This window comes from Triticum urartu, chromosome 1 (genome assembly GCF_003073215.2).
Source record: "Triticum urartu cultivar G1812 chromosome 1, Tu2.1, whole genome shotgun sequence".
Classification (NCBI taxonomy): domain Eukaryota; kingdom Viridiplantae; phylum Streptophyta; class Magnoliopsida; order Poales; family Poaceae; genus Triticum; species Triticum urartu.
The window spans coordinates 9927639-9954379 of record NC_053022.1 but is presented as its reverse complement, the minus strand read 5'-3'; the positions used below and the strand labels follow the sequence as shown (position 1 = coordinate 9954379).

At 42.1% G+C, this 26741-nt stretch overlaps 1 long non-coding RNA gene across 1 annotated transcript; it reads left to right on the top strand.

The window, feature by feature from the left end:
• The first annotated feature begins 9877 nt into the window (after nucleotides 1–9877).
• Nucleotides 9878–21268, top strand: LOC125533601. The gene is made up of 3 exons (XR_007294321.1): nucleotides 9878–10009; nucleotides 20807–20924; nucleotides 21076–21268. It is a non-coding gene; the product is annotated as an uncharacterized LOC125533601 (long non-coding RNA).
• The last annotated feature ends 5473 nt before the right edge of the window (nucleotides 21269–26741 follow it).

The window sequence follows — 26741 nt, the reverse complement described above, 5'->3', positions numbered from 1 at the left end:
GTTCCCATTATCACCCATCCGCGTAAGGAACGCAAAATCAGGGAACATAACACCGATATGACGGAAACTAAGGAGGCAAGAGTGGAACAAATCACTAGGCAAAGGCCGAGCCTTCCACCCTTTACCAAGTATATAGATGCATTAAGATAACAAGATAATATAGTGATATCCCAACAATAAACAATGTTCCAACAAGGAACGATCTCTAATCTTCTCCTGCAACTAGCAACGCTATAAGAGGGGCTGAGCAAAGCGGTAACATAGCCAAACAACGGTTTGCTAGGACATGGTGGGTTAGAGGTTTGACATGGCAATTTGGGAGGCATGATAATCAAGTGGTAGGCATCGTAGCATAGGCATAGCAAAAGAGCGAGCATCTAGCAAGCAAAGATAGAAGTGATTTCGAGTGTATGATCATCTTGCCTGCAAAGTGGTCAGAGTTGACTTGATCCTCGTAAGCAAACTCAACGGGCTACTCGTTAGCGAACTCGTCTCCCGGCTCTACCCAAACAAGACAAATAAGCAAAAGGAACACAATCAACCACGTGCAAAGCGCAAACAAATATGATGCAAACATGGTATGCTATGCGGGATGCGATATGTGATGCATATGCGAGATTTGACAAGGAATGATTGAACCTGGCCTCAACTTGGAAATCCAAGAGTGCCACTGGAAAGGTGAGATGATTTCGGTTGAAATCGATATAAAGATCACCGGAATCGGATGCACGGTTTGGAAATGGCAAGCAAAACAAATATGGCACCGGTCTGCGATAACAACAAGTATCCATCTAAATGCATCACGATAATTATGCTACAGCACTCAAACATGGCAAAAAAATACATGGCAGGGATCCACTCATGATTCTTGACAAAAGATGAGCACTGAGCTACGGCCAATTCATCCATTAACAGGTTCAAACAAGCATGGCAAAAGTGCAAATGATAAACAGGTTTCAGACTTGGTGAAATTAACACAAGTCTGGAATTTAACATCAGGTAGCACACTTTGGAGCATGAAAACTATATGCTACAGGAACTTAACATGGCAAAGCAAGGCATGGAAGGAAGCTACTCAAAGCACTTAACAAAAGTCCCTTAGTGACCTTGAGCCAAATGGGATAAGAAAATACAATTGCAAGCATGCGAACATGGCAAAAACATAATCAGATTACAGACTCAGAGAAAAACTGGAGCATGCAAATCTGTTAACGAGTAGGCATGTTAACGAGCTCGATGCACTCACTACAGAGCAAGGAATGACAAACAAAGCATACACCCATCAAGAATACATATCATGGAAGCTAGACATGGCAAGAACAACAATATAGTATGCACGGATCACTAGCAACATCCTCGGCAAAATCGCTAACAAGTCAACAATCTGCCAGGAATCACGAAATAGCAAAAGTAGAGCTCGATTGACTCAAGCTAGGGTACTCCATAATTGCAAAAAAAGACATGGATGGATAGAGAACCACAACATTAACAAATCATCCTTACTGATCATCCTCAAAAGAGGCACGGATCACTAGGAAACAACATGAACATATGGCATATTGATAAAAACAGATCAAGGACTTAGTGAAATTCTAAGTCCCTGAAATCAGCGTTAACGAATGCACTACTTTGCAAGCTTGTGCTAGTCACCAAAAATGTCACAAAAATATATGGTAAGCACCTCTGTAAAGATGGCATGGCATATAACAAAACTCATGTAGAGCTCAGGAGCATATCATGCACACATTAATTATGGCAAAAATGACAAATAGCTATTTGATGCAGCAGATCTGACAATTAACTCAAATAGCTCTCTTCCAACAGCATTTCGGGCATCAAGATGAGTTCAAATGAAAATGATGCAATGAGATGAAATGATGTACTCTTAGATTCGAAAATTTTGATATGCTACACGCCCAAAACGGAGTTATGGGTGCAAAGTTACGGCATGATGAAGTATGCAAAAAAATATGCAAAACTGGGACAAAACGAGGTCAACCCTAATATTCCGGATCTAGATCTGAGGCGCACTGTAGCTGGCGCGGTGCCCGAGGATCGCCGGGGAAGTCCTGTTCGCCGGAGAAGAACGAGGCCGGCGGGGCGTGGTTGCCGGACCGGCTGGACGTCACCGACGTCGGAGAGGAGGCGGCGGCGAGGGGCGGTGACCTCGGGGCGCGCGGGACGGCGAGGTGCGACCGGTGGAGGGAGGAGCTTGCCACGGCGGAGCTTGCTCCGGCCGGCAATGGCGCGGCGGCCGGGATCTGGCATCAGGCGGCGGGAGGCGGCGCGACGAGGCCCTCGGTGGCGGGGACAGCGCGCGGGCGGCGCGGAGGCTTCGGGCCGGGAGGGCCCCGCCTGGGCCCTGGCGGGCCGGCGCGCGGGTGGCTGCGCGTTGAAGTGGGCGCGGTGGCGGCGGCGAATCGGAAGGCGCCACGTGGCGCTGGCGGGCGGAATGGACGTGTCCGGCCGGCGAGATTTCGTCCGGCCGCGAGGAGAGGGAGAGGGTTAGGGTTTCATCCGGATTTCGGGGAAGGGATCTTTATATAGGCATAGAGGGAGCTAGGAGAGTCCAAATGAGGTGCGGTTTTCGGCCACACGATCGTGATCGAACGACCGAGATGATGGAGAGATCTTAGGTGGGTTTTGGGCCACTTTGGAAGGGTGTTGGGCTGCAACACACACGAGGCCTTCTCGGCCCCTCGGTTAACCGTTGAAGTATCAAACGAAGTCCAAATGGCACGAAACTTGACAGGCGATCTACCGGTAGTAAACCAAGGCCGCATGGCAAGTCTCGGTCCAATCCGGAAATGTTTAACCCCCCACACACGAAAAGAGGTAGAAAGGACCACCGGAGGAGATAGGAGCGCCGGAATGCAAAACGGACAACGGGGAAAATGCTCGGATGCATGAGACGAACACGTATGCAAATGCAATGCACATGATGACATGATATGAGATGCATGACAACGACAACGACACATGGAGACAAAACCCCGAACCCGAGGAAAATAAAATAACTTAGCGCCGGATACGGCAAGAGTTGGAGAACATATAGGGTAAATTACATCAAGTTCATACATAACCAACCTCACACGAATAGGAGAAAATTAATTTTTCACACTTGTTGGGGGTATTAATTTTCTGTTACTATATTTTTGACCATGTTAGCAACTTATTAAATACAATCACTCTATTGTGATACAATTATATTTTCACTTCCCAATATATAGGTCAAAAGTCAGAAAACACATGTTGTGACTCATACCACACAATTATCGCCAAAGGGAAATGGTGGAACTTAATTAAATTAAGCCAACAATAAACTGAGATGCTAAGAGATCAAGGCAATATAAAAACCTACCAGATCTTGGAGATGACGTGGGCGATAATGATGCAGTAGCCGAGGAGGTCAGAACTGGTGTAATGATTTCAATGGTGGTACCTCCTATTACTTTGATCTTCAATGGCAATGCCACCACCGCTTCTCTATTTCCCCTTATCACACAAGAAAAAACAGTTGCCAAGGAGAGGAACAACAACAAATACCCCAAGTCTTTTAGTTGTCCACTATATACAGCTCGTGGTTTACATTCCAGCCTCGGGCTTTTCTGGAAATATCGAACAGAAGGTTGTTTTTTTCTGGTAAGACTGTTTTGACTTTTTAAGTTATTCTTAGTTATTCTTTCCTATTTTTCCCCTTGATTTATGTATTGAACTATTTTTTTTATAAAACACCTTGAAGGGGGCATAGATCAAACATATCCTAAACCACTCCAATGTTAAACATCATCATACGTGAACTATTAGGTGTAGCAGCTACAAATAGTTATATCAAGTCCTAGGAGATTAATCCCCACCCTCAGCAGCCTTACCTCATAGAATCCTAGTTGCGACAGTATCTTCATACCATGTCTTGAACATCATTCACTTCTTCGAGGTGTCAATCCACTTTTGGTGCCTTAATTCTTGTCAAACTTTAGGCTCTAATCTAAACTAGACTACCAGATTGAAATGTTAGTACAACTGAATACCTGATATATAAACAGAAAGCTACACTCATGTAAGAGGCATATAATGCTAGCAGAATGAAACATGAAGTTACATAAAAGACAGTATTTCACACATGCACAAAAACATGCAAAGACCGTCATCATGGCAAAGAGCAAACAATGGAGACTTTTATATAGCTACTTGTATAGACATCAACACATGAGTATTGACCACTAAGGCAACATGAAAATAGAGTAGAAACATCTTGTACGACGTGCCATGCATATCTTAGCGATCTCAAAACTTTATATCTAGATGAATCATATTTCAACAATCTATTGCAATCTAAACCCTGACATTACCACATTTGAAGCCTCTGCCAACAACCCCAAGGTTATTTATAGTACTTCAATTGTTTCTGTTTTTTCTATTGAGTTTCCTGACGACTAAGTCGGTGTTCATGTTAAAAAACGACTATTACCAGTGTTTACCCTCACAGGAGGAAAACACATTGGTGCTTACCATCACTTTTATTTAGCCAATGGAAACTCATAAAGAAATAGCAATAGGAAGACACACATACAGGTGCTTAAATGATCCAACTTAATCATTATAACATGACGATGATAATGAATTGGCTCATTTATCACCAACTATTGACATTATTGCATAATTCATGTAAGACATGATTGTTGAAGAGAGGAACTCTCTTATATGTAGTAAAAGCTACCTTGTGCATGTAGACTATTTAGATAGTTCCATATATGTTCAAATTGGCATTGCTATTCCAAGTATAGATGTGAAAGGTAAAATTATACTTATATAAATTTAGAAAGCAAATGGCTGACATCTGACACCAGATACAAGTTCAAGATATGGTCAATCCATGGCACAAGTGTTCTAAAAAATGAAAGCATTTTCAACATCATGTACTATCAATTAACAATAACTATTAGAAAAACAACATTGAATAAACGGTCTTATACTGAATGATGATTAGAATCCAAGAGACAAGTCCAAACAGCAAACAGTTCCTTCCAAGACCCAAACAAGACTATTACTAGTTTTCATATGCGGAATCACATGGCCATTTACTGTGTATATATGACTATCTGATGGGCGTGGCAGTGCCCCGTTTAAACTATGGGGCTAGTTGATCCCAAAAGTTACTAGTCCACAGAAGTGAAATTGCATATAAAAATCTAGAGAGCAATGCAAACTTCAGAGAAAATAAATCACTTCACCACACAGTTGTGCAGCCCTGGCCCTGGCACCACCACTGGCCCAAAGAAAGGGACAATAATAGACAATGCCTTCTTACCACTTGGCAACCACTTAGTCCTAAAAGCCTAAAACATCTAAAGTTGTTCTAAATTATCTCCTGAACAAAACGACTAAAAGTCCCAAAGCAACTAATGGCACACAAGATTGAAATTAACAAAAGAATATATATACAAATGTCTGTGTGTGTGTGTGCGTGTGTGTGTGTTGCTTTTGTGATATGTATAAAAGTAGATTTAACAATCCAAGTAATTAATGCTCCAAAATGACTTATCCACTTTCCAACCAAATTAGAAGAGACACTAGTTCCTAGATGTAGGTTGAAATATGGTTTTTAAAGAGCATGAAAAGGGTTAAGAAATATATATAGTAATCCTCCACAGAAGTGTTTAGTACACCATATCATGCACTTCATTGATGCATTGGCCAGAATTAAAGCCGCACTTTGGATCTGCATTGATACATTGATGCCACTGAAAGATCTACATCATATTAATTGTGTCCCACAATATGAACTATTCCTAATTGCACTAACATGGGAAAAATTAAGAAGATCTACACCGCGATAATTTGGACCCACAAGATGAATGATTCCTAATTACTATTTAACGTGGGAATTTTTAGGGAGTCTCTAATTAGTATAGACTAGTCATCAACCCGTGCATCTGCACGGGCATGTTTTAAAAATGGTACGAGTTCAAAAACTTTTAGTGAGCATTTGTTGTCTGTAGCGAGCGGACACACTTTTTGTGTGCAAAATATTGGATGAATGAACAATATGAAAACAAATCAATAATGTCATGAAGGTTGTTTATTTAACACACATTAGCTTGTTATGTAACTGTCAAAAAAGTAGATTACATTTTGAAACAATTGCAAAATAATATATAATTTGTGTAGCCACTCGAGATATAACTCATTGTCCTATATGTAACTTCATTCTTAGTGATAAGTATAATAAAAATATATGATATTTCCTGGAGTTAATATAAGTAGATTATATTTTTTCCTCCACGTGGCCGCTGCCTGGCCCTCCACGTGGCCGGTCCACCTTTAGTCCCGGTTGGTAACACCAACCGGTACTAAAGGAAATTTTATGATTTTTTTTGAATTTTTTTTTAAATTTTTTTTGAATTTCAAATTTCTGAATTATTTTAACCTCTAATCTCTGATCACCCCTCATCATTCCAAATCATCTAACTTCCCGAATGGTCACCCATCCTCTCACTACTCCAGCCTGAGCACGCTTAACTTCTGGGTTTTATTCTCCCTCGTTTCCCAGTCTGCACTTGTTGTTTTCCTGACAATAGTAAGATGTCAATCCTATTAACCCTCAGCAATTTAGTTTGAGCATGAAGTCACACATTTCACTGTTTGAGTTTGAAACTATTGTTCTAAAAATCAATAATAATTTAGTAACACTAATACTTTTTGAATAAGTAGTTTGACCACAGTTTGACCACAATTTGACCATAGTTGACCAAAATTCAAAAACTGAAATAATTATTTAGGAACACTAATATTATTGATAATTATTTAGTAACACTAATACTTTTTGAATAAGTAGTTTGACCATAGTTTGACCAGATTTAACAAAAATTAAAAAAAAACTGAAATTTGAGCATAACTTTATTTCCTTTTAGAATTTGAGGATTCTAAAAATTTGAGCATTATTTAGTAACACTAATGAGTCTGATTGTTCAGGCATTAATTCATCATAGACCATGATTATTTCATGTTGTTAAAATTTGCCAACCAACACATTACATGAAATTTTCATAAACTCAGTATAGTTGGATCTTTCCTGTTGACTATGTTAACATTAGCACTGAGTTTGCATAAACGTAGAGTGTGTACAGAGAACTTCCTTTAGGGATGCCCAAATCAAACATGAAGTGACACATAAGCTATTGTTTTCTCTTCTAAAACATAAGTTATTTTGTTCAGTTCAGAGTACTATATAATCATTCTCACACATTAGCTTGTTCTCAGGGCTACAAGTACTGCTGGACGAAGAATTTGAAAAGGAGTTCTCGCGAATGCCCCGCTCCTAGGGTTCCCTCGCCGCTGCCGGAGCCCGTTGCCGCCGCTAGCCGGAGGCCGCTCCCCTACCCCTCCCCCTCCCCTCCCTTCCCCGTACCCCCGCATCGCCTCCCCGAGCGAGGCGACCGGGGGCCTCTTCCCCGCTCCTATCTAGCTCTCCTCCCTCGCCCCTGCCTCCTCCCGCCGCCGCCAGCGAGCGCCGCCGGGCCTTGGCCGCGTGGTGCTGGCGGTGGCGGGCCTGCCTTTCCCTGCGCGTGGCTCCCTCCTGCTCAAAGGGTGGCGGCTGGCGGCGGTGCTCCTCAGCCATCATCGGTGCGGCCCGTCGGTGGTGGTGCCGCGGGCCCGGTGGCTCTCGACGCCGCGGTGCGGCTGTTGGCCGTGGGGTGGCGCGATGGCCGGCGGTGCCCGCGCAGCCAAATCTGGGCCCATTTGGGCCCATCTGGGTTGGGGCGGGCCGATGGCTTGGCGTTCGGCGGCGACGTTCCTTGGTGGTGGCGTGGTGGCGATGGTCTCAGGCGGTGAGCGTGGTGGCGAGCGGTGAGGACTTTGTTGGTCGGCGAGCTGCAGCGTGGTGACAGGACTGTCCGGGTCCACGTAGGCCCAACCGGGCAGTCGAGGCCCGACAGGTCCTCGTCGCCGCATCCGGCCGGCTCCGCTGTGGCAATGGAGGCTGTCCCCTCCCTCCGGTCGAGTTGTGGTTGCTCCCGTGGCTGCTGCCTTCTCTTCCTCTCCATATCTCATGTTGACAACTCTAGTGAGGTGGTGGGGGCTATCCGGTATTCATGGTGGCACAAGCTGGTGGGTGGCTGAGGGGGTGGTGCATTGCGAAATGCCTGGGGTGGTGGTGGTGTTGTGGATCGGGAGAAACCCCTGATCCGTCTGGCCAGCACTGATGCGATGACGCCTGCGGGAGTCGTCGGACCTTCGTGAGGGGCAGCGGTATACCCCTTCCCCACTATCCCGCGTACCGAGGGAAACCCTAGAACTTGTTCGGGCAACAGTGGCAGCATCGTCGCATTCCTTCTTGAAGGTGTTGATTGGGGCGCGGCGCTTCGGGATGCTGGGAGGGTGGTGGTACTTCTTCGAAGGGTGCAGCGGTTGCCGGTCTTCCTTTCTTCGTTGATCTGCCCGTGTTGGCATTTATTTGTCTTTCTTCTTCTTGTTTTTCTTTTGGGCTTATCTATGCTGCTGCCCCAGCGAGCTGGATGTATCGGGTGTTTGCTTTATAATATAAAGCGGGGGGAAACCCTTTATCGTCAACTTGTTCTCAACATCAAATCAATTTCAACTCGGTCACTATATTCAATTTAGTACGACAATAGATTTATAAGTTCTATAAAATGGGTAAAAATCCACGCATCTAGAGGTCACATAGGGAATGCATATGTAAAATTTGATAAATTTGTGTGATAATTTTTACGCAAAGAAAATAATATGATACTTTATGTATGTAATTATTGTAGTCTAAATACATTTTTACAGCTTGTCACGTATACCATACTATACCTAGTGTCGGTTTAGTGCACAATAACTTAACTTTTTATTTATATCTTTATTTATCTCGGGTTGAAACTTATCGTATTTCCTCGCATGTATAAGCGCACGCATGTGTGCGTGTATTTTACATGCATGTAAATTTTCATATTTTTCAAAACAAAATAAAATGTTGTTTCCCCCAAGTTAATCTATCACGATGTCAAGTTAGTGGAGGACGATCCATACTACAATTTTGGCTCTCCTGGAGTTCATGCGCACGCATGGGAAGTTTTTCAACTCAATTTTGCAGATATATTCACATTGCCCATGCATGTCGAACAAACTGTGAACATATATGTAAACCACCTTCTAAATATTTTTCCCTTTTTTATTTATATCGGTGGGGTTTTTATGGGTGGAGGCTTTCTCGTTTTTTTTGCATAGATGGTAGACGGGCAGATGCTATTTTGTATTGTACGGACAGTCTATGTTACGTAATTTTTCATTTTCTATCCTGACCGTAAATTTTACAATCCAACAATATAATTAATTCTAATGATGTGGATTAAGGAGACGGCTTTTTTATCCTAGCTTAAATTTTACAATCCAACTGTATAATTAATTCTAATGATGTGGATTAAGGAGACGGCTTGAAAGGTGCATCCAATTGGTAAATATAAGAAAGATAGAAAGATTTCCTAAAAAAAGATAGATAGATAAGCATGGTTATTAGGTCAGGAAATATTATACACTACTAGGTTATGAGTATGTATGTATCCAGGCTAGCTTTGGAGTAGCCTGCGCAAAGTAGGAGGACAGCGAGTAGGAGGTTTGGCCTTAAATGGCTCTAGCTGTTTGCGCGAGCGAGAAAGGATATGGACGAACAGAGAAAGCTGGGAGGAGGAGGAGAGAGAGGTCGATGAGCAGCAGAGGAGCGCAGTCAAACTGGCAGTTTCACTTCGGTGCGAAAAACAGCATATGGAAACAAGATTGGCAGGGCTGGCGTATGACTGAGTGGCGTTGGCGTTACCAGTCCGGCGCATATAAGTAGGAGCGACGGCGAGCCGGAGGTCACACAGCCAGCAGCAAGATCTCTCTTCCGTCCTCCTCCTCCTCCAGTCCTCTCCTCCGGCCAGCATGAGCTTGAGAGAGGGTGGTACCTGCAGGTAGCCATGGACGGCCACCGCCGCGCGCCGCGCCAGATTCTGGTGCTCGAGGAGTATGCACCTCTAATCATACACTACATCTCTTTCAGCCTTAAGTTTCTTTCTGTTTGTAATCTCATTGCCGCCAGTGTCGCAGGGCCGTTTCAAGAAATGTCCCCACCCCGACCAGACCTCGGGTCGGCAATCTCAGCCGCGAAACCGGGCAATGGAGTCCATGAGACCCAATACTGGTTCCAGACTCGGCGGGCGCCAGATCAAGGTATGTACTGATAAGTAGCTCTAATAGATGCACTCTGCGACCTTCATTTTGAGGAACGAACTTGCCAAACTTTTGGCTGACTTGGGTCGGATTTTCTGCATTTGTGTGGGCCATTGGAAATTTGTAATTAACAAAGCTCTTATTGTATAGGGATCTTCATCGAACACAAGGCCTCCGACCAAGGGATCTTCATCGTCAGATCCTTGATGCTCCTCTCATTCGACAACTTCGCCTTCATTCTTTGACACAAGGAGGAGCGTCATAGAGATGGAGGCTGATGTTCGTCGTCGCTATTGTGGTCTTTCTCGGTTTAGTGTTTGTGCGTGTGTGTTTCGTCTTATTAGCCAAGGCCCCCTTCGGGTTTGTATCGTGTGCATCTGTGGCTCTTGAGCCTTGGACCCGAGATAGGTTTGTATCTTGTTGTGTTGTGTTTACCTTGCATTTGAATTTTAAACACTGCCACCGTACCCTGAACCTTGCTATAGTTGGGGTTTAGCTTTGACTAAGCAATAAGAAATTATCTGAATATTTTTGTATTCTTGTTAATAGTTTTTACTGTCAAATCGATTGTCCAACTGTTCAAGATTTGTATGCAGAATCTGGAAGAACCAAAAGCACCGACGAGCGTTCATAATGGTCTTACTGTTCAAGATTTGTATAAAGATCTTGATTTTTTTAGGCTTTTGGTGTCTTATGTGTTTGTGATTCATGACATGTACCAGTATTAAGTGGTTGAAAAAATAATACCAACAGCGGGAACTTCCACGGGAGCGGCATCACGCCGCACTTCTGCCCTACTAGTGAACAGTAAGACTGGTTTGAAAAATAGCTCAGTTCTTTGAAAAAACAAAACTTATGACCTATGGAGGATGTCTGCTCCTAGTCAACTCTGTGCTCACCAGCCTAAATATATTGATGCTCTAATTTTTTTAAAGTATCAAAAGGGGCACACAAAAGACTGGATTACTACTAATCCAAATTCTTCCGGCAGTGCAATGAATATAGAAGGAAATATGGCTCGGAGAACTGGGATATTCTTTCTAGGACAAAAGACCAAGGGGGTGGGATATTCTTAGCAAATGGCTATATATGTTACTTACAGTGAAGGAGGGGGTGTGGCAAGAGTTGCTACACAATAAATACCTCCACTCCAAGACATCATCTTGAGTAACGGCACAGATGTTGAACTCACCATTTTGGAAGGTCTTGATGAATGTATAGACTGCATTTTTTTAGTAGAGGCGGTTTTATAGTGGGTGATGGTCGTATTATGAGATTCTGGTAGGATACCTGACTAGAAGACGAGCCATTGGCCTTACAATACCTGAACTGTTATGATATTGTGCAACGGAAGGAGGTTGATGCTAATACCATATCTATCAGTGACAAGTCCGTTGAGTGACTAGTTTCGGCGAGCCTTAGTTTAGATAAGTGGACCGCTTTGTTTGATTTAGTACGTCGGTTCATGTCGATCAACTTAACTAACGAACCAGACTCGTTACGATCATGATTGACTCCTTGTCTTTTCTTAGTTAAATCTATGTGTGCGGGTCTTATTAACGCTGGACTTCTTGTAGAAAACACATTTGAAAAACTAAAGTTCTGCTCATGTTTTTTTGATTGGTTCCTCTATAAAGTGGTCATCTTAACGAAGGATAATCTCGTAAAATAAATGAAAGGGAGCACCAACTTGGTAGGCTGGTGTCTGATGGCTCCTATGTCACACTTGCTTGCTGCGGATATCAGAGAGCACTTGCATAACAAGACGTAAGTTTAATTAACTCTACACGCCTCCCCACAAATTCTGCTACAACATGCTAAATTTTGACTGCTCACTGAACCCATGATCCTAGCTTAAAATAATCATTTCCTGATATGTGTTTCAGGTATTTCATTGTAATCGACACGATATGGAAACAGATCACTGGAGTATCATGGAATCTGAATTTTGGTGCAAGTAGCAGAGTAATGGTGACAACCACTATGCAGTCAGTATTTAACGCTTGCAACTCTAGCAAGGGCTATGTGCAAAAAGTAAGAAGACCTGCTAACTAAGAAACAGCACTCGAAACGATTGTTCTTCAAGAAAGCTTCAGTTTACATGGAGAAAAGGAAATTCTGATGAGAAGTGAAGGCCAACCATTTGCTCTTGCTAGCATGGCCGCAAGTGTCTACATGCTGAGAATCCTAATCTCTAGATGTTGAAGAATGTGCCCACTTGGATGATCATCTAAAATAAAATAGACAACCTTCTGCTTCTAAAACATCTGAGCCTTGGGAACGCTTTTAATTACAAGCCTTCCAAATGGGACAGAAAAACTGAGGCTTCTAGAGACACTCGAATCCATGCAAGTCACGTTAATTCATCTGCTTCAAAAGTTTCAGATTTCGGAACCGCACAACTTTTTGTTACCAGGACATTACAACTTGGAGACACTGGGAGGATTTGTTGCTGATGAGCGCCAAGGGTTTCCACAAAGCGTGAGTCGCATGAAAGAACTGAGGATGGGCAATATCCTTAATTCCTTAAGAGCACCCTGTTATCTTATTAGATCACTGAAGATAAACAGCAGCAGGTTGCTTGAGCAGCCCCAAAATGTCAAATTCGCTAGCTACGTGTTCTCAGCGAACTGTGCCAGAGGAGATGCGATCCTCAGGTCGGACTTGTTGCCCAACCTCAGTCTCGAGGCTACTGCATTGACGATTCAATGCAGGAAATTTAAAGCGCAATACGGTTTTCGAGGAGACTAGCTACTTCACCGTGTTCTTTCCTAAAGTATGCTCCAAAGCGAGAATTAGATCCTCGGCTTGGTTTTGCAAATCGTTAGTCTCGGGGGCTACTAGGATCACAGTTTTATTGTATCCTTGAGGTACATATTGGAAAGATCATATATATGCTAATCCCATGAAAAGTAATGACTTTACATAAAGAAAAGTATAAGTGGTAAACTTTTTAAAAAGTTAACAAACATAGTATTGGTTAATGATACATGTCATGAAGAAGTTAATAAAAAAAGAGAAGATTCAGTTATAAATATATTATCTTGGACATCTTTTATGATTGTGAGCCCTCATTAAGTATTCCATTTCAAATTGTTGACGTCGGACAAGAAAGACAACGTAATGAGTTATGTTTGCTTATAATCAGATAGAAATTATATTGTTATAAATGCTCCAACATGTGGTGTTTGCTCAATATGTTTGCTAGCCAAAAATCCGTACCAAGTAGAGATACTACTTGTACATCCAAAATCCTTAAATCAAGTTGCATGTCATGGGAGTCCACTATATCTACCTATGGATTGAGTAAGATTCTTCAAGTAAGTTGTCATCGGTGCATAAAGCAATAAAATTGTTTCTAAATATGTGTGATCTTTTATTGTAAGAGAAAATAAGCTTTGTACGATCTTGTGATGGTAAAGAAATAAAAGCGACGGACTACATAATAATGTTTGCTATCGCAAGGGGCAATATAAAGTGACGTTCCTTTACATTAAAAGCTTGCACATCCAAAACCCAAAAAGCGCATGACAACCTTTGTTTCCCTCCGCGACGGGTCCATCTTTTACATCTTATGTATTTACTCTTCATGCAAGAGTCAATAGTGTTCTCCTCTATTCCTTTTTCTTTTTTTGCAAGCATCATGTGGTGAGGAAAGATATAGGCATATATGTCCAGTTAGATGTATGTGGTCATTTTTTATTATTGTTGACATTAACCTTGAGGTAAATGAGTTAGGAGGCGAAACTATAAACCCCTATCTTTCTATGTGTCTGACTGAAACTTTTGCTCCATATATATGTCGTGAGTGTCAGCAGCCATAGAAGACTAAATGATAGTTTGAATATGTAGACGTGCAAAACAAAAGCTCTTACATGAGACCCTTTCTGAAAATATGATGAATAGTAATTGCGTTGTTGACTTAATTAGAACATAGTTTGTTAGTCTTCAAGAAAGTTTATGCCTTATGCTTCGTTGTTGTGATGAATTGTTACTTTCTCATGAGAAGTTTTATGATAAAATGTATTGCTGGTATGATATTGATCATGATGTTACTATGTCTGTATTTCGTTTTTAGCGACACATCTCTCTCTAAACATGTGGTCATGTTTATCGATATCGGCTATTGCTTGAGACCAATGGAGGTCTAAGCTTGGGGGAGTTTATATGTCCATTTTTCATAAAGTTTTCCTACTGTTATTTATGATGTTTTTTATCAATATAATACTTTGTGGTACAATTCTAATGAATTTTCTCTCTTAATTTGCAAGATTTATATGAAGAGGGAGATTGTCGGCATCTGAAATTCTGGACCTCAAAAAGCTACATCAGATATACCTGTTCTGCACAACTCTAAATGAGCTGAAATTTCACGGAGAATTATTTTGGAATATATGAAAGATACTGGAGAAAAGAAATACCAGAGGGGGCCACCAGGTGCCCACGAGGCACCCAGGCGTGCACTGGTAGTGAGTGGGGCCCCTGGCCATCCTTTGAGGCTCGTCTTCTGCTATAAGAATTCATTTGCCCTAGAAAAAAAATAAGGAGATGACTTTTGGGACGAAGCGCGCCGTCTCGAGGCGTAACCTGGGCAGAAGCACTTTTGCTCTCCGGCGGAGTGATTTCGCCGGTGATACTTTACCTCCGGGAGGGGAAATCGAAGCCATCGACATCACCAACAACTCTCTCATCGTGGGAGGACTAATCTTCATTAACATCTTCACCAGTACAATCTCATCTCAAACCCTTTTTGATATCTTGTATTCAATCTTTGTCTCAAAACCACAGATTGATACATGTGGGTGACTAGTAGTGTTGATTACATCTTGTAGTTAGTGCTAGACGGTTTATTTAGTGAAAGATTATATGTTCATATCCTTAATACTATTCAATAACCCTCTGATCTTGGACATGAATATGATTTGTGAGTAGTAACTTTTGTTCTTGAGGACATAGGAGAAGTCTTGTGATAACTAACCATGCGAATGTGGTATTCGTTCGATATTTTGATGATATGTATGTTGTTGTTTCCCGTAGTTGTGTCGTGTGAACGTCGACTACATAACACTTCACCATATTTGGGCCTACGGAAGGCATTATGGAGTAGTAATTAGATGATGGGTTGCTAGAGTGACAAAAGCTTAAACCCTAGCTTGTTTATGCGCTATTCCGTAAGGGGATGTGATACGTCTCCAATGTATCTACTTTTCCAAACACTTTTACCCTTGTTTTGGACTCTAACTTGCATGATTTGAATGGAACTAAGAGCATCTCCAGTCGTTGGCCCCCCAGGAGGCGCTAAAAATTGCCCCTGGGGGCGCACCGGCGCAAAACGCGCGCTGGGGGCGTGATGCCACCCAGTCGCAGCGCCCACGGGATTTTTTTGAACGGCGCAAACACGGCGAGTTCATGCATATTTCAGCGACTTCAATCCAAATTCGACCAAACACGACACAAACACGCCCGCTCATACATATTTAAAGTATTTTACAAAAAAACACAGTACTAGGCCCGCCTACCGTCTCGCTCGCCTCGCCGCTCCTTGCCGGCCGCAGACCTTGTAGTTCTACATGCCGAGGAGGCTGTAGAATCGCGTGTAGTCGCCGCCGCCGTCGTCGTCATCGTGGTCGCCGCCTCCGTCATGGCCGACGTCCCTGTTGCAACCCTCCCCCGGTTGGCGCGGCGGGTTGGATGGTCCGGCGGCGTCCCTGTCGTCGTCGCTGTCGAGGATCACGACGCCGTGCTCGTCCTCGCGCCCACGCTTGCGGGCGGCGATCTCCTCCAGGGCCCCGGTCTGCCGGGTCATCTCCGTCCGGAGGTAGTCGCCGCGCGCCGACCGCAGGGTGTCCGCGTCGAAGAAGCCACGCCGGGCTATCTCCTCATACTCCGGGGGGAGGCTGGGCTCCGGTTTGGGCGCGACGAGGACGAGGCGGCCCGAGGTGGGGGCGGAGTCGGCAAGGAGGGCCCGCGGCTCTTTCGCGCCAAAAACGATTTGCCCGGCGCCCCCGAGCGCCCCCAGCGCGTCGGGTTCGGGTTGGGTCCGCCGGCGCCAATTTCGGCCCGAGCCAGCGAAAATTGGGCCCTTGGGGGGCGACTGGGCCGATTTTTTGGCGCCGGCGGCCGAAAAGTCGCCTGGGGGGCCTTGTTGGGGGCACGGCAGGAGATGCTCTAACCTGGACTAACGCTATTTTTAGCAGAATTTCCATGGTGTTATTTTTGTGTAGAAATAAAAGTTCTCGGAATGACCTGAAAATCAACGGAGATTATTTTTGGAATATATAAAAAATTCTGGCGAAAGAATCAAGGCCAGGGGGGCCAAGCCCTGTCCACGAGGGTGGGGGCGCGCCTACCCCCCCTGGGCGTGCCCCCCTGCCTCGTGGGCCCCCTGGTGCTCCACCAATCTCAACTCCAACTCCATATATTCGTGTTCGGGGAGGAAAAAAATCAGGGAGAAGGATACATCGCGTTTTATGATACGGAGCCTCCGCCAAGCCCTAAACTCTCTCGGGAGTGCTAATCTAGAGTCTGTTCGGGGCTCCAGAGAGGGGAATCCGTCGCCATCGTCATTATCAACCTTCCTCCATCACCAATTTCATGATGATCACCGCCGTGCGTGAGTAATTCCATCGTAGGCTTGCTGGACGGTGATGGGTTGGATGTGATTTAGCATGTAATCGAGTTAGTTTTGTTAGGGGTTGATCCCTAGTATCCACTATGTTCTGAGATTGATATTGCTATGACTTTGCTATGCTTAATGCTTATCACTAGGGCCCGAGTGCCATGATTTCAGATCTGAATCTATTATGTTTTCATGAATATATGTGAGTTCTTGATCATATCTTGCAAGTCTATAGTCACCTATTATGTGTTATGATCTGTTAACCCTGAAGTGACAATAACGTGGTACTTACCGGTGATGACCGTAGTTTGAGGAGTTCATGTATTCACTAAGTGCTAATGCTTTGTTCCGGTACTCTATTAAAAGGAGGCCTTAATATCCCTTAGTTTCCAATAGGACCCCGTTGCCACGGGAGGGTAGGACAAAAGATGTCATGCAAGTTCTTTTCCATAAGCACGTATGACTATATTCGGAATACATGCCTACATTACATTGATGAACTGGAGCTAGTTCTGTGTCACCCTAGGTTATAACTTTTACATGAGGAATCGGATCCAAAATAATTCTCCATCACCGATCCAATGCCTACGAGCTTTTCACATATTGTTCTTCGCTTAGTTACTTTTCCGTTGCTACTGTTACAATCACTATAAAACTAAAACTGCTACTGTTACTTTTTCCACTGTTACCATTACTATCATATTACTTTGCTACTAAATACTTTGCTGCAGATATTAAGTTATCCAGGTGTGGTTGAATTGACAACTCAGCTGCTAATACTTGAGAATATTCTTTGGCTTCCCTTTTGTAGAATCAATAAATTTGGGTTGGATACTCTACCCTCAAAAACTGTTGCGATCCCCTATACTTGTGGGTTATCAAGACTATTTTTTGGCGCCGTTGCCGGGGAGCATAGCTCTATTCTTCGAGCCACTTGGGATTTATATCTGCTGATCACTATGAAGAACTTGAAAGATCAAAGAACCAAAATTTATCCCTCAACTATGAGGGGAGGTAAGGAACTGCCATCTAGCTCTGCACTTCATTCACCTTCTATTATGAGTAAACTTGCGACACCTACTACTGCTATTGATTCTGATAGGTCACATGTTATTGATGATGCCACTTCTGTTGTGCGTGATATTTATGATGAAACTACTTTTATGCTTGATAATACTGTGCCACTAGGTGAATTTTTTGATGAACAATTTGCTAGGGCTAGAGAGAATGATATTATTGAAACTGATAATATTGATGAAAATGATGATGAAGACTCTCCCCCTAGATATGAATTGCCTGTTTTGCCTGAGGGTTATGTTATGGATGAAGAAACTCCTAGAGACTTTCTTGCTTGCAATGATAGGAGTGATCTTAAGAAATTATTAGCTAAGCTGAAAGAAAAATCTCTGAATGCTAGAATGAAATATGACCCTACTTTTGCTACTTCACCTATCTTTATTAATGATAAGTATTATGATTTCTCTGTCGATCCTGAGTTAATTACTTTGGTTGAATCTGATCCTTTCTATGGCTATGAATCTGAAACTGTTGTGGCACATCTTACTAAATTAAATGATATAGCCACCCTGTTCACTAATGATGAGAAAACTCGCTATTACTTTATCCTTAAATTATTTCCGTTCTCATTAAAGGGTGATGCTAAAACATGGTTTAATTCTCTTGATCCTGGTTGTGTGCGTAGTCCCCAGGATATGATTTGTTACTTTTCTACTAAATATTTTCGCGCTCATAAGAAACAAGCTGCTTTAAGGGAAATATATAATTTTGTGCAAATTGAAGACGAGAGTCTCCCAGAAGCTCGGGGGAGGCTTCTCCGATTACTTAATGCTTTGCGTGATCATCCTCTTACGAAAAATGAAATACTTGATATCATTTATAATGGACTAACCGATGCTTCCAGAGTTACCTGGATAGTTGTGTTGGTTGTGTTTTCAGGGAAAGAATAGTTGATCAAGCTGAATTGCTATTGAATAATATGTTGACTAATGAAAATAATTGGACACTTCGTGAACCAAGTCCTAAGCCAACTCCGAAGAAAAGGGGTATTCTATTTCTCAGTCCTGTAGATATGCAAGAGGCAAAGAAATCTATGAAAGCATTGGTATACCCCTTCCCCACTATCCCTCGCGTATCGGGGGAAACCCTAGAACTTGTTCGGGCAACAGGGGCAGCATCGTCGCATTCCTTCTTCAAGGTGTTGATTGGGGCGCGGCGCTTCGGGATGCTGGGAGGGTGGTGGTACTTCTTCGAAGGGTGCAGCGGTTGCCGGTCTTCCTTTCTTCGTTGATCTGCCCGTGTTGGCATTTATTTGTCTTTCTTCTTCTTGTTTTTCTTTTGGGCTTATCTATGCTGCTGCCCCAGCGAGCTGGATGTATCGGGTGTTTGCTTTATAATATAAAGCGGGGGGAAACCCTTTATCGTCAACTTGTTCTCAACATCAAATCAATTTCAACTCGGTCACTATATTCAATTTAGTACGACAATAGATTTTTAACTTCTATAAAATGGGTAAAAATCCACGCATCTAGAGGTCACATAGGGAATGCATATGTAAAATTTGATAAATTTGTGTGATAATTTTTACTCAAAGAAAATAATATGATACTTTATGTACGTAATTATTGTAGTCTAAATACATTTTTACAGCATGTCACCTATACCATACTATACCTAGTGTCGGTTTAGTGCACAATAACTTAACTTTTTATTTATATCTTTATTTATCTCGGGTTGAAACTTATCATATTTCCTCGCATGTATAAGCGCACGCATGTGTGCGTGTATTTTACATGCATGTAAATTTTCATATTTTTCAAAACAAAATAAAATGTTGTTTCCCCCAAGTTAATCTATCACGATGTCAAGTTAGTGGAGGACGATCCATACTACAATTTTGGCTCTCCTTGGAGTTCATGCGCACGCATGGGAAGTTTTTCAACTCATTTTGCAGATATATTCACATTGCCCATGCATGTCGAACAAACTGTGAACATATATGTAAACCACCTTCTAAATATTTTTCCCTTTTTTATTTATATCGGTGGGGTTTTTATGGGTGGAGGGCTTTCTCGTTTTTTTTGCATAGATGGTAGACGTGGCAGATGCTATTTTGTATTGTACGGACAGTCTATGTTACGTATTTTTTCATTTTCTATCCTGACCGTAAATTTTACAATCCAACGATATAATTAATTCTAATGATGTGGATTAAGGAGACGGCTTTTTTATCCTAGATGTAAATTTTACAATCCAACTGTATAATTAATTCTAATGATGTGGATTAAGGAGACGGCTTGAAAGGTGCATCCAATTGGTAAATATAAGAAAGATAGAAAGATTTCCTAAAAAAAATAGATAGATAAGCATGGTTATTAGGTCAGGAAATATTATACACTACTAGGTTATGAGTATGTATGTATCCAGGCTAGCTTTGGAGTAGCCTGCGCAAAGTAGGAGGACAGCGAGTAGGAGGCTTGGCCTTAAATGGCTCCAGCTGTTTGCGCGAGCGAGAAAGGATATGGACGAACAGAGAAAGCTGGGAGGAGGAGGAGAGAGAGGTCGATGAGCAGCAGAGGAGCGCAGTCAAACCGGCAGTTTCACTTTGGTGCGAAAAACAGCATATGGAAACAAGATTGGCAGGGCTGGCGTATGACTGAGTGGCGTTGGCGTTACCGGTCCGGCGCATATAAGTAGGAGCGACGGCGAGCCGGAGGTCACACAGCCGAGCAGCAAGATCTCTCTTCCCTCCTCCTCCTCGTCCAGTCCTCTCCTCCAGTCCTCTCCTCCGGCCAGCGTGAGCTTGAGAGAGGTTGGTACCTACAGGTAGCCATGGACGGCCATCGCCGTGCGCAGCACCAGACTCGAGGAGTATGCACCTCTAATCATACACTACATCTCTTTCAGCCTTATGTTTCTTTCTGTTTTGTAATCTCATTGCCGCCGGTGTCGCAGGGCGTTCAAGAAATGTCCCCACCCCGACCAGACTCAGGTCGCAAATCTCAGCCGCGAAACCGGCATGGAGGTCCATCAGATCCAATACTGGTTCCAGACTCGGCGGGCGCAGATCAAGGTATGTACTGATAAGTAGCTCTAATAGATGCACTCTGCGACCTTCCATTTTGAGGAACGAACTTGCCAAACTTTTGGCTGACTTGGGTCGGATTTTCTGCATTTGCGTGGGCCATTGGAAATTTGTAATTAACAAAGCTCTTATTGTATAGGGATCTTCATCGAACACAAGGCCTCCGACCAAGGGATCTTCATCGTCAGATCCTTGATGCTCCTCTCATTCGACAACTTCGCCTTCATTCTTTGACACAAGGAGGAGCGTCATAGAGATGGAGGCTGATGTTCGTCGTCGCTATTGTGGTCTTTCTCGGTTTAGTGTTTGTGCGTGTGTGTTTCGTCTTATTAGCCAAGCCCCCTTCGGGTTTGTATCGTGTGCATCTGTGGCTCTTGAGCCTTGGACCCCAGATAGGTTTGTATCTTGTTGTGTTGTGTTTGCCTTGCATTTGAATTTTAAACTGCCACCGTACCCTGAACCTTGCTATAGTTGGGGTTTAGCTTTGACTAATCAATAAGAAATTATCTGAATATTTTTGTATTCTTGTTAATAGTTTGTACTGTCAAATCGATTGTCCAACTGTTCAAGATTTGTATGCAGAATCTGGAAGAACCAAAAGCACCGACGAGCGTTCATAATGGTCTTACTGTTCAAGATTTGTATAAAGATCTTGATTTTTTTAGGCTTTTGGTGTCTTATGTGTTTGTGATTCATGACATGTACCAGTATTAAGTGGTTGAAAAAATAATACCAACAGCGGGAACTTCCACGGGAGCGGCATCACGCCGCACTTCTGCCCTACTAGTGAACAGTAAGACTGGTTTGAAAAATAGCTCAGTTCTTTGAAAAAACAAAACTTATGACCTATGGAGGATGTCTGCTCCTAGTCAACTCTGTGCTCACCAACCTAAATATATTGATGCTCTAATTTTTTAAAGTATCAAAAGATGCACACTAAAGACTGGATTACTACTAATCCAAATTCTTACGGCAGTGCAATGAATATAGAAAGAGAGTGCTAAGTGATTTCAATATATGAAGTTTCAGAATAATATATAGGATTGTTGGTATTCTTAGCAAATGGCTATATATGTTACTTACAGTGAAGGAGGGGGTGTGGCAAGAGTTGCTAGACAATAAATACTTCCACTCCAAGACATCATCTTGAGTAACGGCACAGATGTTGAACTCACCATTTTGGAAGGTCTTGAATGACTATAGAATGTATTTTTTTAGTGAGAGGCGGTTTATAGTGGGTGATGTTATTATGAGATTCTGGTAGGATACCTGTAGGAGAAGCCATTGGCCTTATCAATGAACTGGTTTATGATATTGTGCAACGGAAGGGTTTGATGCTAATACAATATCTATCAGTGACAAGTCCGATGACTACTTCGGCGAGCCAGTTGAGATAGTGGACCGCTTTGTTTGATTTAGTGTCGGTTCATGGACACTTAACTAACAACAGACTCGTGTCGATCTGATTGACTCCGTCTGTTCTTAGTTAAATCTATGTGTGCGGGTCTTATTAACGCGGACTCTTGTAGAAAACACACTTTGAAATAACTTAAGTTCTCTCAAGGAGTTTGCTGGGTTTTGTCTCCGACCATCATGTCGTGATGATTTTGCAGGTACCCTGAGAGGCCCTTGAGTTTGTCGGAATGTCGATTAACTTCTGTTCCGGCAAATTCGGGTACTCCATATGTCCTATTTTCAGCAAAGGTCATGCTGAAATTTTCCGTGAATTTTAGCATGACTTTGCTAAAAATAGGACATATGGGGTACTTGCGACAAATGCATGGGCCTGGGTATCTTAGTACTTAATTAAGTAGGATCAACTGCCTCTTGTGTTATACATATAGAAGTGTGATATCAACTCATAGTTATTTCTAATGTCAGTTGCTCGTCAACGATAAACCCTAATCTGGTAGGATGACCTAGTAAAAAATCCCATACCACATATTCTATTTGGATGGCCCTACTAACCCTTGACCATAAATACTTGAGATGGATGTAGCAGGCTTAAATAAAGAAATGTTTTTAGGCCAACTCCACTGGGCCTGGCTGAAAATGCACAAGTGTGCATGACTGACAATATTCTATTGTAAAGCTAAACAGGAAAGAGGAACCACTCATCCTAACCATTTGCTCTCAAAATTACCACTTCACTTCTTACTACTGAAAATCTTAGACCATCTCCATTCACCAATTGCTCAAACTAGTTTGAAGGGCGTGTTTTCACCACACTGTGGATTATCTTATTGGACCCAACAGAGATGATGTAGTTTTGAATTATGAACGTAGGAAATGTCGTCATTGGACGACGAAAGTCTCCCGGGGAGTGCGGCTGGTGCCACGACGATCGAGGTTTGTGCGACAGGCCTCACCGGGACGATGATCAGCGCTTCAGCATTAAGCTCGAGGAGACCTTCGAAATTGAAATGGTACGCAACGACGACAAGTGTTTTTTTTTCATAATTACGCATGACTTCAACTATGTCAACGTGTAATTTTCATCTTTACAATTCGAGTATAGCTTATCCCATGCCATGCAAGACGCTATGTCTTGGATGGGCTTTTGGATTTTGAAGACCATGAAAATTATGAAACAAAGAAAATTCACCTAAGGACTCATTATGATGTGGATTTTGAAGTAAATCTGTGTAATTCTGGGAGCGTAACCCATTTTGGTTGCAAAAATTGGGAAGCATTTTGCAAGATATATGGTTTTGATGAGGGTATGCTTGTCACCATGGATCTTGTTGATCCTGACATCGACAAGACAATATGGACATTTGGGTCCTTGTTGATACACCTCCAGTTCTACCGCTATGTGAGTTTCTCAAACATACTTAATTATTAACTAATTTGTATTGTTCATTTCAAAATAGTTGACAGCTTATTTCTATTGACAGCTTATTTTGATTGTTCAAACAATGTGCGTAACATGGTAGACAAAGCCCACTACACTGATGGCTCTGAGTTAACTTATCAGGAGAAGAATCATCTGTCGGATTTTGTACTGATCTTGAGAATTACAATATCTATTGTAAAACTCCTCAACATTATGGTCAATACGTGCCAGTAGTGCACGTGTTGAACTACGATAACTACCATGGAGATACCCTGGTAAGATTTTCTACTATTACGACGTTCGTCCATCTTTTGTATACTTCTAAAACTAGTACATCATTGCTAACTATGAAGTTATTACTATGTTTTTCAACAGAGAATCCCAGAGGATTGTGTGCCTCATTTGATGTATCAGAATGGCAGCCTTCGTGTTTTGAACATACATCCAGGTCATCCTACGAATCTCAACTGTCCATACCAGATTTCTAAAAGAAGTGGAGACATGAAAATCAAGGAATGGAAAAAATATATGGACAGTTGGAAGGAGGTTCTTGAAAGCAAAAGGAAGCGAAGCGCAAGAATTGGAGACATGATGATCTTCATTCTCCATAATGGAGAGTTAAGGTCTATATTGTTTTATGCTATTTTACCTTAAATGGGTATTTAGGTCCTGCCTAATGTTGATGATCATGTGCTAAGAACAATTAAGTAGGGTTGGTTCGATGACTATCAAGATGATGATCGTATGACCTGTTATTAATAACGAGTAGAAGTTGTATGATGATGATTAGTAGGACTTGTTAGGATTAGTATTACTTTCGACAAACTCGCTACTCGCGGTCTCGAGACTTGTAATGTTCTATCTCTGTTCGGTCTTTTGAATTCGGAGACTAATATGATGAATTGTATTCGGAGACTAATCTTCTATTGTATTCGATGAACCTGTTGTTGCTGTGTGGTGCTGTCTATATTCTATCCAGTAATATATTTTGTAACCTGTGCAAATATTAGAAAAGAAAAAAAAATCCCTAATATTAATACTAGTGGCACACCACCAACTAGTGCGCCATTAGTAAGCCAGAGCACACTAGTGGCGCATCATCAACTAGTGCGTCATTAGTAAGCCAGAGCACATGGCTAAATATGGCCCCTGGGAGGCATACTAATGGCGCACCGTAGGATATACTAATGGCGCACTGCGTGGTGCGCCATTAGTAAAAAATTCTAATGGCGTGATGCTAGTGGCGCACCTATGGTGCGCCATTAGTAGGAAAAACAGGTGCGCCACTAGCAGGACTTTTCCTAGTAGTGTTAGTTTTTCTTTCCGTTTTTTTCCCTTGATTTATGTATTGAACTATTTTTTTATAAAACACCTTGAAGGGGGCATAGATCAAACATATCCTAAGCTACTCCATTGTTAAACATCATCATACGTGAACTATTAGGTGTAGCAGCTACAAATAGTTCTATCAAGTCCTAGGAGATTAATCCCACCCTCAGCAGCCCTACATCATAGAATCCTAGTTGCGACAGTATCTTCATACCATGTCTTGAACATCATTCACTTCTTCGAGGTGTCAATCCACTTTTGGTGCCTTAATTCTTGTCAAAGTTTAGTCTCTAATCTAAACTAGACTACCAGATTGAAATGTTAGTACAACTGAATACCTGATATATAAACAGAAAGCTACACTCATGTAAGAGACATATAATGCTAGCAGAATGAAACATGCAGTTACATAAAAGGCAGTATTTCACACATGCACAAAAACATGCAAAGACCGTCATCATGGCAAAGGGCAAACAATGGAGACTTTTATATAGCTACTTGTATAGACATCAGCACATGAGTATTGACCACTAAGGCAACATGAAAATAGAGTAGAAACATCTTGTACGACGTGCCATGCATATCTTAGCGATGAATCATATTTCAACAATCTATTGCAATCTAAACCCTGACATTACCACATTTGAAGCCTCTGCCAACAACCCCAAGGTTATTTATAGTACTTCAATTGTTTCTGTTTTTGCTATTGAGTTTCCTGACGACTAAGTCGGTGTTCATGTTAAAAAACGACTATTACCAGTGTTTACCCTCACAGGAGGAAAACACATTGGTGCTTACCATCACTTTTATTTAGCCAATGGAAACTCATAAATAAATAGCAATAGGAAGACACACATACAGGTGCTTAAATGATCCGACTTAATCATTATAACATGACGATGATAATGAATTGGCTCATTTATCACCAACTATTGACATTATTGCATAATTCATGTAAGACATGATTGTTGAAGAGAGGAACTCTCTAATATGTAGTAAAAGCTACCTTGTGCATGTAGACTATTTAGATAGTTCCATATATGTTCAAATTGGCATTGCTATTCCAAGTATAGATGTGAAAGGTAAAATTATACTTATATAAATTTAGAAAGCAAATGGCTGACATCTGACACCAGATACAAGTTCAAGATATGGTCAATCCATGGCACAAGTGTTCTAAAAAATGAAAGCATTTTCAACATCATGTACTATCAATTAACAATAACTATTAACAAAACAACATTGAATAAACGGTCTTATACTGAATGATGATTAGAATCCAAGAGACAAGTCCAAACAGCAAACAGTTCCTTCCAAGACCCAAACAAGACTATTACTAGTTTTCATATGCGGAATCACATGGCCATTTACTGTGTATATATGACTATCTGATGGGCGTGGCAGTGCCCCGTTTAAACTATGGGGCTAGTTGATCCCAAAAGTTACTAGTCCACAGAAGTGAAATTGCATATAAAAATCTAGAGAGCAATGCAAACTTCAGAGAAAATAAATCACTTCACCACACAGTTGTGCAGCCCTGGCCCTGGCACCACCACTGGCCCAAAGAAAGGGACAATAATAGACAATGCCTTCTTACCACTTGGCAACCACTTAGTCCTAAAAGCCTAAAACATCTAAAG